This window comes from Bos mutus, chromosome 4, assembly GCF_027580195.1.
Source record: "Bos mutus isolate GX-2022 chromosome 4, NWIPB_WYAK_1.1, whole genome shotgun sequence".
Taxonomy (NCBI): Eukaryota; Metazoa; Chordata; class Mammalia; order Artiodactyla; family Bovidae; genus Bos; species Bos mutus.
The window spans coordinates 10,842,931-10,857,119 of NC_091620.1; the positions used below are offsets into that span (position 1 = coordinate 10,842,931).

At 39.9% G+C, this 14,189-nt stretch overlaps 1 protein-coding gene across 2 annotated transcripts in view; it reads left to right on the plus strand.

Moving 5' to 3' along the window:
• Positions 1 to 14,189, plus strand: part of CALD1 (caldesmon 1) — a 231,591-nt gene that overhangs the window by 9,743 nt on the left and 207,659 nt on the right. Inside the window, exon 2 of one of the 2 annotated variants that reach the window (XM_070369035.1) lies at positions 10,502 to 10,615. The exons of the other annotated variant lie outside the window; for it this stretch is intronic. The gene's annotated coding sequence lies outside the window, so the exon portion shown is untranslated. The remainder of the gene's footprint in view (positions 1 to 10,501; positions 10,616 to 14,189) is intronic. 2 annotated transcript variants of the gene reach the window in all.

Genomic DNA, 14,189 nt, shown 5'->3' on the forward strand with positions numbered 1-14,189 from the left:
CCTAATGCCTAGAAAACTAGCCCAATCGGTGTCCTTGAACTTGACCAGTCCCTAGCAATGATTTTCTTCTATGGAAGGCAAGAGTGTTAAGAGTGCTGGCTTGAAAGAGTTGCTGAAAGTTCTCCTAGCTAACTGTTTCCAAAATAAGAAGAATCCCCAAACTTGGGAATGATATTCAGTTCAGTTCCGTCGCTCAGTCGTGTCCAACTCTTTGCAACCCCATGGACTGCAGCCCGCCAGGCTTCCCTGTCCATCACCAACTCCCAGAGCTATCCCAAACTCATGTCCATCGAATCAGTGGTGCCATCCAACCATCTCATCCTCTGTCATCCCCTTCTCCTCCTGCCTTCAATCTTTCTCCGCCTCAGGGTCTTTTCCAATGAGTCAGTTATTTGCATCAGGTGGTCAAAGTATTGGAGCTTCAGCTTCAGCATCAGTCCTTCCAGTGAATATTCAGGGTTGATTTCCTTTAGGCTTGACTGGTTGGATCTCCTTGCAGTCCAAGGGACTCTCAAGAGTCTTCTCCAACACCACAGTTCAAAAGCATCAATTCTTTGGTGCTCAACTTTGTTTGTAGTCCAACTCTTATATCCATACATGACTTCTGGAAAAACCATAGCTTTGACTAGACAGACTTTTGTTGGCAAAGTAATGTCTCTGCTTTTTAATAAGCTGTCTAGGTTGGTCATAACTTTCCTTCCAAGGAGTAAATGTCTTTTAATTTCATGGCTGCAGTCACCATCTGCAATGATTTTGGAGCCCAAATAAATAAAGTTTGCCACTGTTTCCCCATCTATTTGCCATAAAGTGATGGGACCGGATGCCATGATCTTAGTTTTCTGAATGTTGATCTTTAAGCCAACTTTTTCACTCTCCTCTTTCACTGTCATCAAGAGGCTCTTTAGTTCTTCACTTTCTGCCATAAGGGTGGCGTCATCTGCATATCTGAGGTTATTGATGTTTCTCCCAGCAATCTTGGTTCCAGCTTGTGATTCATCCAGCCCAGCTTCTCTAAAATTCATTCATTCATTCCATAACATTTTGTGTTAGGTATTACACTATGTTTTGGGATACAGGGATGAGTATTTGCTTGTGACTGTGTGTATATAGAGAAAGAGATATGGACAGATTATGAATAACTGACTTAAATGAAAACTTCCCAGAAATTGTCCACACAACAGAGAACAGATATAGAGGTAGTCCTTCTCTGGAGATAATTTCTTGGAATATAGATTCCTGTAGATTATGTGAAGATAGTCAATTACAAATAATATATAAATTTGAGATATGTAAGTTGAAAGAATTCAATGTAAATAGTAGAATAGGCAAAGAGAAGTGTGGTATTTTAGACCTTTGGACAGAAGAAAATGCCAGTATTCCCCCAATACTGTTTTAGGAGAAGTTCTCTTAGCAATGGAGTCCTATTCTTCCAACAGAAATGTTCCTTAAAGACTGGCATTTTCGTCAGTCACCACTGAAGAAGTGAAATCATCCCTCCAAACTGGCCAGCCTCTTGGGCTTTGGGTCAGAACTTTCCCTAATACCTCCCTCGGCATCCTAAGCTGCCTGTTGGAAAGGAGACTTAATTCAAATGGCCACCTCAATTTTCTGTCTCAGGATATATTTTAACTTTTAGGTAATAAGTTAGCACTCTAGTTTCTAAGGCAACACTAGTCATACCCACTTGTCTGTTATTTTTATCATGGCTCTAACTTTCCTGCCTTCCAGAAGAGCCATGAGAACCCAATATCCCCAAAAGCCTGTACATGGATAGTTCTGTTTGAGGTATGCCTGGTATCCATATGTGTGTGGGAGTTCACCTCCCCCAGCCACCTGCTCCTCTTAATTAGGATCGCAACAGCAAGACTCCAGGGTTCCTGGCCTAGACCCAGTCACACTCACCAGTCCCCAAGCACTGACTTGAACTCTCAGTTTTGGTCCTAGATTTGCATACAGTTGAATATAAATAGTTTTTGTCAAGGTCTTACTATTTCATTTGCTTGTATTTCCCAATTCTGGTCCCCCAAAGCAGTGTTGGGGGGACCTAAGTAAGCATAATATATGGCCCCAAATTTTAAGTATGATCCCTGTTTCTATTTCATTTTTTTTTTTTTTTACTTATTTTATTTCTTTCTTTTTGACCTCCCTGTGTCTTTGTTGCTGGGAGAGGGGCTGCGCTCTAGCTGTGGTGTGAGGGCTTCTCCTTGCGGTGACTTCTCCTGTTGCAGAGCACAGGCTCTAAGGCAGGCAGGTCTCAGTGGTTGTGGAGCACGGGCTATATTGCCCTGAGGCATGTGGGATCTTCCCAGACCAGGGACTGAACCTGTGTCCCTCGCACTGGCTGGTTCACCAGGGAAGTCCCTGGCCCCTGTTTTTAAAAGTTCTGTGCCTTGTTTACCACTGCATCACTAGGACCTGATAGTGTTAACAATGCATAGCAGACAATCAAGAAATATTTTTGCATTATCAATTCAGTTCAGTTCAGTCGCTCAGTCGTGTCTGACTCTTTGCGACCCCATGGACTGCAACATGTCAGGCTTCCCTGTCCATCACCAACTCCCGAACTTTACTCAAATTCATGTCCATCGAGTCAGTAATGCCATCCAACCATCTCATACTCTCTCATCCCTTTCTCCTCCTGCCTTCAACCTTTCCCAGTATCAGGGGATTTTCCAATGAGTCAGTTCTGCACACCAGGTGGCCAAAGTATTGGCGTTTCAGCTTCAGCATCATCCTTCCAATGAATATTCAGGACTGATCTCCTTCAGAATGGACTGGTTTGATCTCCTTGCAGTCCAAGGGACTCTCAAAAGTCCTCTCCAACACCACAGTTCAAAAACATCAGTTCTTTGATGCTCGGCTTTCTTTATAGCTTTCATTATCAATTAATTAACCATTAATGAAATAACTGGTTAAGCCATCGTTAGTTAATTAATCTAGGATGTAAAAATCCAAATGAAATAATCAAGTCAGTAATGGATAAATAGAAAATGAATCAGTTTGACATCAGGTTTGTAATTCATTTAAGGAGGGCTGTTAACTGAAGGCTGAGATTTTAGTGATGGTTTTCAGGTGGATCTGGGGCTCAGGAAGTATGAAGGAGGAGGAGCCAGGTGACTGAAGTCCCTGAGGCAGAAGGTGCATCATCAGAATGGGAGGGCGAGTGATTTGTATCAGAATCATCAGAGGAGCAAGAAAGAGGGTGATTATGAAAATCACTGTAAAATGCCAAGTCAAGTTTTGACTTTATTGTTTTGTTGGTAAGATGATAGTGAAGATTTCTGAGCAAGGAAATTCATGATAAAACCTAAAGTTCAGGGCTAAATATATATTTTTATTTAAAAATACATTTATTTAAAAGGCAAGCCCCTTTATGGGAAGGGGCCATACAGGGCCTTATATAGGACCAAGAAAAGTTTTAGTATGGGGAAAGTACTTCATAAATGTTTGTCCTATGAATAAATAAATGAGCGTTTAGTTCACAAAGCAACTTCATAACCATTTATCTCATTTAATTCTTACATCTGCCCTGTGAAACAGATATTATTATTCTCTGAGAGAGCTCAGACCTGGGCATAGGGGGGATGTCCAAATTGTGGGAAAAGAAAGAACAAATGGGAAAATCAGAGAGGTAAGACAACAGTCAGGACACCAGTGGCAGGAGCCCCCAAAGACAGAGCCAAGAGAGTCTGGGGGCTGGGGGAGGACTGCACAGGGGTCAGCTTTTCAGGGGCCACAGACAGGACTGCTCAGAAGCGGGGGAAGAGGGGACAGAAGGTAAAATGTCCAGGGCCAAGAAGAAAGGAGGTCACGGAAGAAGTGGGGGTTGGGGCGGGGGGAGACTGCATCATAAATGCATCGTTTGGAGAAATTTGACATTGAAAGAGAGGAGTGAAGCTCAAAGAAACAAGATGCAAGGTGATTTTCCCCCAAGCCTCAAACATGTTTTGGATAGAGGGCAATGACCAGTGCAGAAAGAGGCATGCATGAGGGCGCATGAGGTGAGGTGATGCTGGACAGCAAAGACATCTCAGGTCTCACACGCGCTCTCTCACTGATATCATGTGATCAACCCCAGCATAGCTTGATCAGTGGTTAGATGTATCTAAGTACATAGCTAGATTGCTTGTTCCAGACAGCCATCCTTCCCCATGTATTTCCAGACTCCACTATCTTTGAAAATATGTTTTCTCTTTTGTTGAATCTTAAAAATAGTCTTCCCCCCAAGAGAAATCACTGCCTCTTAGATGACATTCTGCCAGGCCAAAGCTACAAAACCTCACCCAAAATAGATCAAATATTTTAAATATTTTCTTATTTGCACCCTTCACAAGTATGCTTGCCATGCAAAGCCAATTATGAGACTGACTTTTTTTTCCCCCTGAAATGACAGAAGATATATTTTCTGGTAAAAAAGTGGACACTAGGTCTCACCACATGGTGTTGGTTGGATTTTAGCCAGCCTTCCCTAAGCCTGGGACAGGGAGAGGGAACACCTACAGCTGGGTTAACACGGGCAGAGTAAGGAGGTCTCTGTTAGCATTTGCCATCTGGGAGTCCAGCTCGTGCACGTGTCTGAGCTTCCCCATTAGAACAGTGATTCTCTAAAGGCAGGTGCAGTGTTTTTACAAGATTACAAAAGGCACATAGCCTAACACTAAGCCTTTCAGGTAATAGATGTTCAGAGGTTGGTTAAATGAATGAATGAATAAACAAAACTATCTGAGAAGAATCCAGTTTGCAGCTCTGAGTGACAAGAGGAATTTCTTGTGAATGAAACCTTTTTGCTTTCTCTGAGGGGGAAAGCAAATCCAACAGAAAGAGTGAGGGAAGAGTGGAAACCATGGAGCCATAAGAAATAGGGAGACAGAGATTTCTTGTTGGACACTGAGGGAATTGTTTAGTCCTGTTGGGGGGAAGTGGAGAACAATAACTTGTCTCAGATGGCCCTTCTTCCCTCCACACTGGATCTTCTCACTGGATCTCACTCCCTTTCTATTTTGTCAAGTCCTCACCCTTATCCCATGCAACCATGTCCTTCTTCTTCTACCTGGTGCCTTGGGAGACCAGCCCCTCCTTCTTTCTTCTTTGCCCCATAAGTGCAGGCTTTTCCTTCAACCATACCTTATTCATAAAACATAGGCTACGGCTTAAGGTGTTAGCCCTTAAGGGTAACTACTGTTTCCATGGTGTCAGAGCTTTACTACAAATGTGTGACTAAGTTGAGGACTTCCCATTCAGGGCAGATCCCCTCTCCTGCTAGTCAGGCTGGCCCTGAGTGAGGAACACCACTGGTCTGAGGACAAAGAAGGGCAACGGTTTTCCCAGTGTCCTATAGGTGACCACATACTAGTGCCCTGGAGAGAGAGTTCTCATCTGTATAGCAGTTTCTTAAAAAAAAAAAAAGTTTAAGGATAGAATAAAACCTGTGCACATGCTCTGCAGAATTAACAAATGTCATAATTTTGTCATCATTGCCTGAGATCTCCTTTTATACACTGCAGAAAAATTTGAAGTTCCTTGATTTCGTGGCCAGTACCACTCTCTCTCCCTCTCACGGGAAACCACTATGTTGAATTTTGGGGCTTCCCAGGTGGTCTGGTGGTAAAGAGTCTGCCTACCAATGCAGGAGACATAGGAGATGTAGGTTCAGTCCCTTGCTTGGAAAAATCCCATGGAGATCCCTTTGGCATTCTTGCCTGGAGAATCCCATAGACAGAGGAGCCTGGCAGGCTACAGTCCATGGAGTCACACAGGATCGATCACAACTGAAGTGACTTGGCAGTAGCATGTTGAACTTGGTGTGGTTCTACCATCACAGGTATTTATATAATTCGTAGGAGTAGGATCAATCATCCATCCCTTTTGGCTGCTATATAGTATTCCATCCCATACTTTAGTTTATATAGCCTCTCCCTCACTGATGGCTGTTGGAAATTTTGCAATGATAATGCAATTACAGATGATATTCCAAAGAGCTGCCTTTTACATGTCTCCTTGCTGAAGAATGTGGGAGTTTCCCAAGAAGATATACCTAAAAATGGAATTGCTAGATAAGAAATGCATGTATGGAACTCACTGGATGTTGCCAAATCATTGCAAAGTGAATGTTCCAATTTACTTTCTTACACAAAATACATACACATTACCAGCAATATTCAGTTTTTCAAAATCAGATGTCTTTTTCTTTACCAATTTGCTGGTTATGAACTGGTGTCAATGTTTGATCATGCATTGTCTGGTTACGAATGAGTTTGAGCATCATTTCATGGGTTTTTGCCTTTGAATTTTTTTGTGTGGATTGTAATATCCTATTCCCATTTTCCACTGGGTTTTTCTCTCTGTGTGTGTCTTTGTGTCTTTCTCTCTCTCCCTCCCATACCTACCACAATTGATTTTCAGGCATTTTTTGATATTCTAGATTCTAATCTTTTGTTTTATACCTTGCACATCTTCTCTTGGCTGTCTTTTTTTTTTTATATGACGCTTTTGTTGCACAGAAGTTTTTACATCTTGAAATCTTGAAGTAACTAAATTTTCTTTAGTTTAAATTTCTTTAGCTTAATTTTTACTTTATAGAAATAAATATTACTTAGCCTTTTCTGGGTTAAAAAATGTTTCAAAATCTCAGTGGCTTATGACAAACATTTATTTCTTACTCCTTGGTCAGTAGCAGCTCTGCTGGCCCTGGCTGTGTTCACTGGCCCAGCAGAGCTCTTTGTGTGTCCTCTTCGGAAACTCAAGCTGAAGAGCAGCCATGATCCGGGCTGTATTGGACTCCTGCTTTGCTATAACAAGTTACCACAAACTGGGGGGCTTAAAATGACAGAAATTTATTCTTCCACCATTGTGGAGGTGAGGAGTCCAAAATCAAGGTGTTGACAGGATTGTTGGCTTTTTCTGAAGACTCTGAGAGAGAATCTGTTCCATGCCTCCCTCCTAGCTCCTAGTGGTTGCTGGCCATCCTTAGCATTACAAATATTTATTTACTTCTTAGGCTGCGCCAGGTCTTATTTGAAGCACCCAGGTACTTCACTGGAACATGCGGGATCTTTCACTGTGGTGCAAGGGCCTGTCTCTAATTGTGGTGCTCAGGCTCCAGAGTCCATGGACTCAGTAGTTGAAATGTATGGGCTTAGTTGCCCCACAGACTTAGTTCCCCCATGGCATGTGGGGAAACTTAGTTTCAGACCAGGGATCAAACCCGTGTCTCCTGCATTTGATGGTGGATTCTTAACCACTGGACCATCCTTTTCTTATAAGGACACTTACCATTGGATATAGGGCCTACTTAGATAATCCATCCAGGCTACAGTCCAGGGGGTCAAAAAGAGTCCGACACAACTTAGCAACTAAGCACAACATAGATAATCCTGTATGATTTCATCTTGAAAGTCTTAATTATTAATACATCTGCAAAGACCCCATTTTCAAACAACATCACATTGACAGGTTCTGGATGAATATATCTTTGCAGGGGATGGGGAGACTCCATTCAATTCCACGGCGCCTGTTGTCAGAGCTAAGGGCAGACACTCAAGAGTAAAAGCAAAATGTGATGCCTCTTAAAGCCTCCACTTGGGATGGGCACATCATCACTTTCAGCCACATCCCATGATTCACAGCAAAACCCAGGACAAGACCTCCTAGGAGGAGCACTGTGGCGATACAAGGCAGAGGATATAAGCATTTAATCCCAGTCACAGAGGAAGTGAATATTTGGCTGTAAGAATCCAATCTATTACAAACCACATTATTTTTGAAGTCAAATAATACATGCAGCTTTCAATAAAAGGCAGTCATCATCTACCTCACCCACTCCTGTAACTGATCCTCCCCCCAGGCAATGGCTCTCAATGATTCCTTCTCAGCCTCCTTTTCTGGGCTCTAAATGGGGTGTCAGTTCCCACACCTCTTCTCTTCACTGCCTACATCATTTTTTTTTTCCAGGTAACTTATTCCTGGTTTAAAAATACTATCTATCAGTGGACAACTCTCAAAGGTGCATCTCCAGCCTCATCCTCCCCCCATAACACCAGATTTGTTCATCCCAGGACCTATCTGTGCTTCTACTTGGATACCTCTTATCATCTTAATATGCTTAACATATGTCTCGTGTGATTCCCACCCCTCCTTGAAATCTATACCTCCCTCAGGGGTCCCCGTTTCATGAAATAACACTCCCACTCAGTTATCCGGACCATGAAAGGAGATATCCTTGATTCCTCTTTTTCTCACATCCCTCATTCAAACCATCCAGATGTGTCCAAAATTCAGTGCTTTCTCAGTCCCCTGAGCACAACGGCCCTAGTCCCAGGAGCACCTCATGCCTAGGAGGAGGCAACAGCTCCCTCCAGCTTCTTCCCTCGCATTCGTGCCACCTATTCTGCACAAGTGCGTGTGCACTCTGCCAGAGTGACCCTTTTCTCTCTGCTCAACATCTTCCAGTGCCTTTCCCTCTGCCTTGGAACAAAACCCAAAGTCCTTGCCGTGGCCATAAGGTTCTGGATGATCCGAGCCATTGGAGGTCACTTCTCCCAATTACTCTGAAATCTCTGTTATTCTTCAGTATGTACCCGCTCTGCTTGCAGCCAGGAATGCCCTTCCTTCATGTAGTCTCACTGCTTACTCCTTCATTATTTTTTTAATCCACTTCTCTATTGAAGAACTTTTCCAAAGAGGACTTTCTGATTTCCTCTCTTCCTCTGCACTTTCTTATTTTTTCTGTACAGCACCTTCCCCTGCCTCATATTATATATTTATGTATTAGCTAATGTGTTTATCTGTCTCCCTTCATCGAAATGTATTTGTTCACAGTGAATGCCTGGAACAGGCCCTGGCATGTGGGTGAGACTCAATAAACATTTGTTCTGTGAATGAATGAACTATTGTAGGGGGAGTTGGTAATTGCTTTCATATTCCTAACAATATACTAATTCTACTATCTATTAAAAGTTCAAGAGTAGGCATTTATTACTAATTTCCTGCTAAACAAAATGCAGATTTAGCTCTCTTATCTAGCATCATCCTACTAACATGTTCTTGCTCATTCTCCTCTGAATCTAATTACATCATCACTGTTTTGGTGAACTCAACATGTAATGTTTACACAATTACAGCTGTAAAATTTTCTCACAGTTGACCTGTGTAGTGTACTATAGCCACTTTTCCTTTCTCATACAAATATTTAATTTTTCCTGAAATTATAATGACCTCAATCATATAGTTACTTGTTTTCTACATACCTATCATAAATACTTTTCCCAAGAACATATCAGTAATCTATCTACTTGCCTTTTTCTTAAAATATCTTGCCTGGAGTCCTCTGCTCCAGTCTCTACTGATTGGTTTCTGGACCAGCTGTTGTCCTGGAATTTTCTTTCACCATCATCATGGGACCACTTTTTACCTCTGTCGTGGGTTTGCATCCCCTGTTTTCCGATCCTTGTCTTTGAAGCTTCTTGGTTTCTAGTTTTAGCTCTTATTTTTTCTCCCTTTAAAATATATAACTTCAAGAACTTGATGACTTCAGAATACAATATGTTTTCATTCATTTTACTGGATGACCAGTGGGCCCTCTGAATCAGGAAACTTCTGCCCTTTAGTTTGAGGAAATTTTAATTTATTATTTCTTTTGTAATTTCCTTCCCACAATTTTCCGGAGTACTCAGATGTTGGCTCTTTGGTTGATTCTCTAATGTTCTTTTCTTTTCTTTATCCCATCTTGTCTTTTTCTTCTACTTTTCTGGAAAATTTTTCTAAACTTTATCCTCCACTTCTTGAATTGAACTTTTATGAATTTCTGTCATAGTATTTTTCATTTACAATAGTTCTTTCCTGTTCCCTGCAAATACCTTTTTACAGAGTATTTCTCTTGTTTCGTGGCTACAATATCTTCTCTTCTCTTCCTGAGAGTGGTAATTACTGTTTTCTTGAAGTTATATGGTAATTATAGCTTTCTTGAAGTTTTCTTCCATTTCTCACCCTCCCCCTTTTTCCTCTGAGTTTCTTTTTGTTGTTGTTGTTCTAATCTTTCTTCCAGAGCTTTTCTTTAACTCGATGTTCATATTTAAGAGTGAGATGCTAAAGAGTTGATTGAAAGTTCCTTTCAATTCACAGAAGTTCGCAAAAGGGTTTTGGGTGATAAGATAAACATTTCCAGGGTCCCTCAAATTTTGTGCCTTTAGATCCTTTTTCCATGGGTCGCCAGGTTCTCTGGAGTGGGATCCCCCAGTTTCCTTTCTGTGGAGTACAGGCTCAATGTTCCTTGAGCAGACTTTCATTTCAAAGTCTGTTTTCAGCACATGGCATCTTTTCTGTCCTCTGCTTTGCCTGACATTCTGAGGCCAGCACTTCTCTTCAGAAAATAAACTTCATGTCTGTCTGGTTGGGTGAGGAGTGGGTATCTGGGTTGGTCGGGGCAGAGGAGTATCTAGACTTCTAACTGTTCCTTACTTGGATTTTCAGCCTAACCTGTTTTCTGCTCCATCTCTCACCTCAGAGATTCCCAAGCTTCCACATCCTGAGCTTTTCCTGGTTCTGAGGCTAGAATTGGCTTCTTTCTTGTCCATCGGCCTTCTGCTCCACAGGGCCAGAGTTCAGTTTCTCAGCTCTGGTAAGTCAATTACTAACCATCCCGTTCACTTTCCATATTTCAGAATTTGGCTCATATCGACCTGTGTTGACTCTTTTCCAGTACTCTTCACCCTGTAGGATTTATTTATGATTTTTTATTTCTTTGTTATCATTTTGATGAGATTTGGGAAAGGAGCAGAAATAAATGAGGGATATGCATTTAATCTGCTGAGTTTAACCATATCCTCAATTTTTTTTTAGTCTTTTCATTTGTAGGTTCTGCTTTTTATGATTTAAGAATTCTGCCATCCTCTATCTTAAATATATTCTCCTATAATTTTTCCTAATCGTTTTCAAGTTTTGTTTTTCATGTAGTCTATATTCTTTTGCTGTGGGTGGAAATTCTGAATCTAATTGTATTATTTTCATATAATTGATTGTGACCTTACCATGAAAAATACACCATTTTCTCCCTAATCTATAATGCCTTCACTATTATTTTAAATGTTTTCATAAATGCTTGGGACTGTTTCTAAGCTTTCTACTTTATCCTATTAATCTATTTGTCTTATTTTAACTAGAATTGTCCTATAAATATATTGGTGCTTTTCTTTAGATCTTTACTTTTCCATATTACTTTTAGGATTATTTTGTCAAATTCTATAAAGTAGATCATTTAGGGATTTTAGTTGTAATAGTAAATATATAGGTTAATATGAGAAAAATGTACATGTTTATAATTTTGAGGTTTGCCATTTTATAAAAGTGATATATTTCACCATTCAAGCAGAACTTTAATGTCCTTAAATCCAGGACATAAGCATTTTGTAATTTTCTTGCACATATTTTGTTACATTTATTTCCCAGGTAATGCACACTTTTATTGCTAATAATAACATATTTTTCCACTATATTTTAAAATTAAAGATGGCTGGTTACAGAAACTCTGAATTTTGAATACTGAAAACCTGATTGCAGTAATCTTGCTAGCCTCTTTTAGTAGTTCTAATGTATTTGATGATTGTCTTTCTACATAGATAATCATATCATAAATAGCAAATAAATAAATCATATCATAGCAAATAGCATGTTTTTCTTTCTAATTTCAATAGCTCCTATTTCTTTTTTCTATTTCTTTGTCTTGGCTAGGACTTCCAATCCATTTTTTAATTGCAGAAGAGATAATAATCATTCTTGTCTTTTCATTAATTATAATGCAAATACTTTTAAATTTCATCATTAATTGTGATGTTTGCTCTATATTTCTGGTAAATATCTCTTATGTTTACAAAGATTCTGGTGCTAGTTTTTCAAGAGCCTTCTTTTTTCCCTATAAGTGATTACTAATTTTACCAAGCATTCAGTTTCAGTTTCAGTTCAGTAGCTCAGTTATGTCCGACTCTTTGCGACCCCATGGACTGCAGCATGCCAGGCTTCCCTGTCCATCGTCAACTCCTGGAGCTTGCTCAAACTCATGTCCATTGAGTTGGTGATGCCATCCAACCATCTCATCTTCTGTCATCCCCTTCTCCTCCCACCTTCAATCTTTCCTAGATCAGGGTCTTTTCCAGTGAGTCAGTTCTTCGCATCAGATGGTCAAAATATTGTAGTTTCAGCTTCAATATCAGTCCTTCCAATCAGTCCTACCAAGCATTATTTTTTATCTATTGAGATGAGCTTTCACTTTCCTTTTTTCTATTTTTATAGACTTTTAAACTGCTAATAGTGTATAATATATCAACAGATTTTCAGATTTTGACCATCACAGAATTGGCCCTTTATATATATATATATATATATATATATATATATATATATTCTTAAATATGGTTTAATACTCTTCTCCATTTCTGTACATCACAACACCAAGATTTTGCTGTTTAGGATCTCTCTGTAGAGGCTATAGAGAATGCAAAAGCTACGGTTTTCACCCCCTCTTATTTATGTGTTTGTATTGTGTAAGTGTAATACATATCAGTATATACTGATACACACATCAATATATAATGCAATATATATCACTGAAGAGAACACATTGATTAAAGAAAAACAAAAATTTGGCATCATTTCCAAACTTAAATAGTAAAAATAAAAACTGCAAAAGGAGCTGCATACTCTAAATGTATCGTGTGAAACAACAAGCATATTCAAAAATGTAAATTTACATCCAATTTCTCTGATCTTGTCATATATCACATTAGACCCATTTACAATGGCAAAACCCTAAGGTACTGCTATGAAGAGAACATGTTTGCTTGCTCTTGGGTGTTCTGCAAACAAACAGCAGAGCCCAAAGAAAAAGCCTGTTCTGGTGAAGCCTCCCACATTGGTGAATACCAAAGAACTGACTCTTCTTACTGGGTTGAGACATCAGGTTATACATTGACAGACAGTCATTTGGACCTCAGAGTACAGTGTTGAGAACCAGAAGCTTTACATTTAAGACATACTCCCTTCATTCAAATGAAACAGGATTACTGGAACGATAGGCAGGTCTTCAACCTGGGAACAAGGAGTTGGTTCAGACCAATAAAGCTACGAGTGACTGAGTCAAGTCAGTGAAGAACAGCAGTCAGGCACTAAAGTGTTAAAAGTACCCAATTTGAAAATCAAATGCACCCCACTACCCTAGCAGTATGGGGTGATACCAATCGACTTTTAAAACCTGTGGTCCTTCAAAGTCCATTTGGTATACTTTTATCCATTGCTACCACTGGGCACGTCCTATACACTTTGTTCACTGTCACCACCTCAGGCACCCTGTCCGTGACCTTGCATGTTTGCTGGGGTCAGGTCTGATTTACAACCCAGCTGTGAAGCCTAAGCTTCAGGTTTTCAGGCCCACTTTTGGGTCCAACATGGTTAAGTCCTTGGTGCCAGAAGCTGTGTCCCCATCCCTTCCCACCCTGCCCTTCCCACCTTCCTCCCATAATCTCTCCCGTGAGAGGTGCTTGTAAGTCCCATATTTGAATGGCCCTTTTTTTTGCACTGTTAGATTCAATATTCTATTTTTTTCATCTAGGTTCATAAGTACATTTAGTCTAATTTTCGTTTCTTTTTCCTTCTTTTTTTTTTTTTTTTAACCATTTTTATTGCCCAACTTTGATATTAACATTCTACCAATCTGATTTTATTGTTTATAAACTTGAGTTTCTGGACATACTTCATTTGAGTAAAAGAAGGTATGTGTGTGTGGGAGACAGGTTGTTTTACTGCCTTTTAAAATGTTTGAAATATCTGTTCAATTCTATAAAGTAGATATTTTAAGTTGAAAGAATGTATATTTTTCATGGAACTCAATGAATTGATTTTCATTTTGAATGAGAAAAGTATGGCTTGCTTTTACTTTTCCCAAATTGACACACTAGCAAAATAAAACTGCTCACCACTGCAGGCTTGCAAATACTCAGTTGGAAATGAAAGAATACAGTGAATCATCCAGGTGTTTCCAAATGTCTTTTTAGAGTTGTTATGGTTTGATCAGGTAGATACAGCCTATGCTAGGCAAGCTGTTCCTTATCTAGGATGATCCAAGTGGGAAATATATTCCACAGAAGTTTCCTATGTAAATCCTGTATTTTTAGTGTCATTTACAAATGACTTCTGGAAAAAGT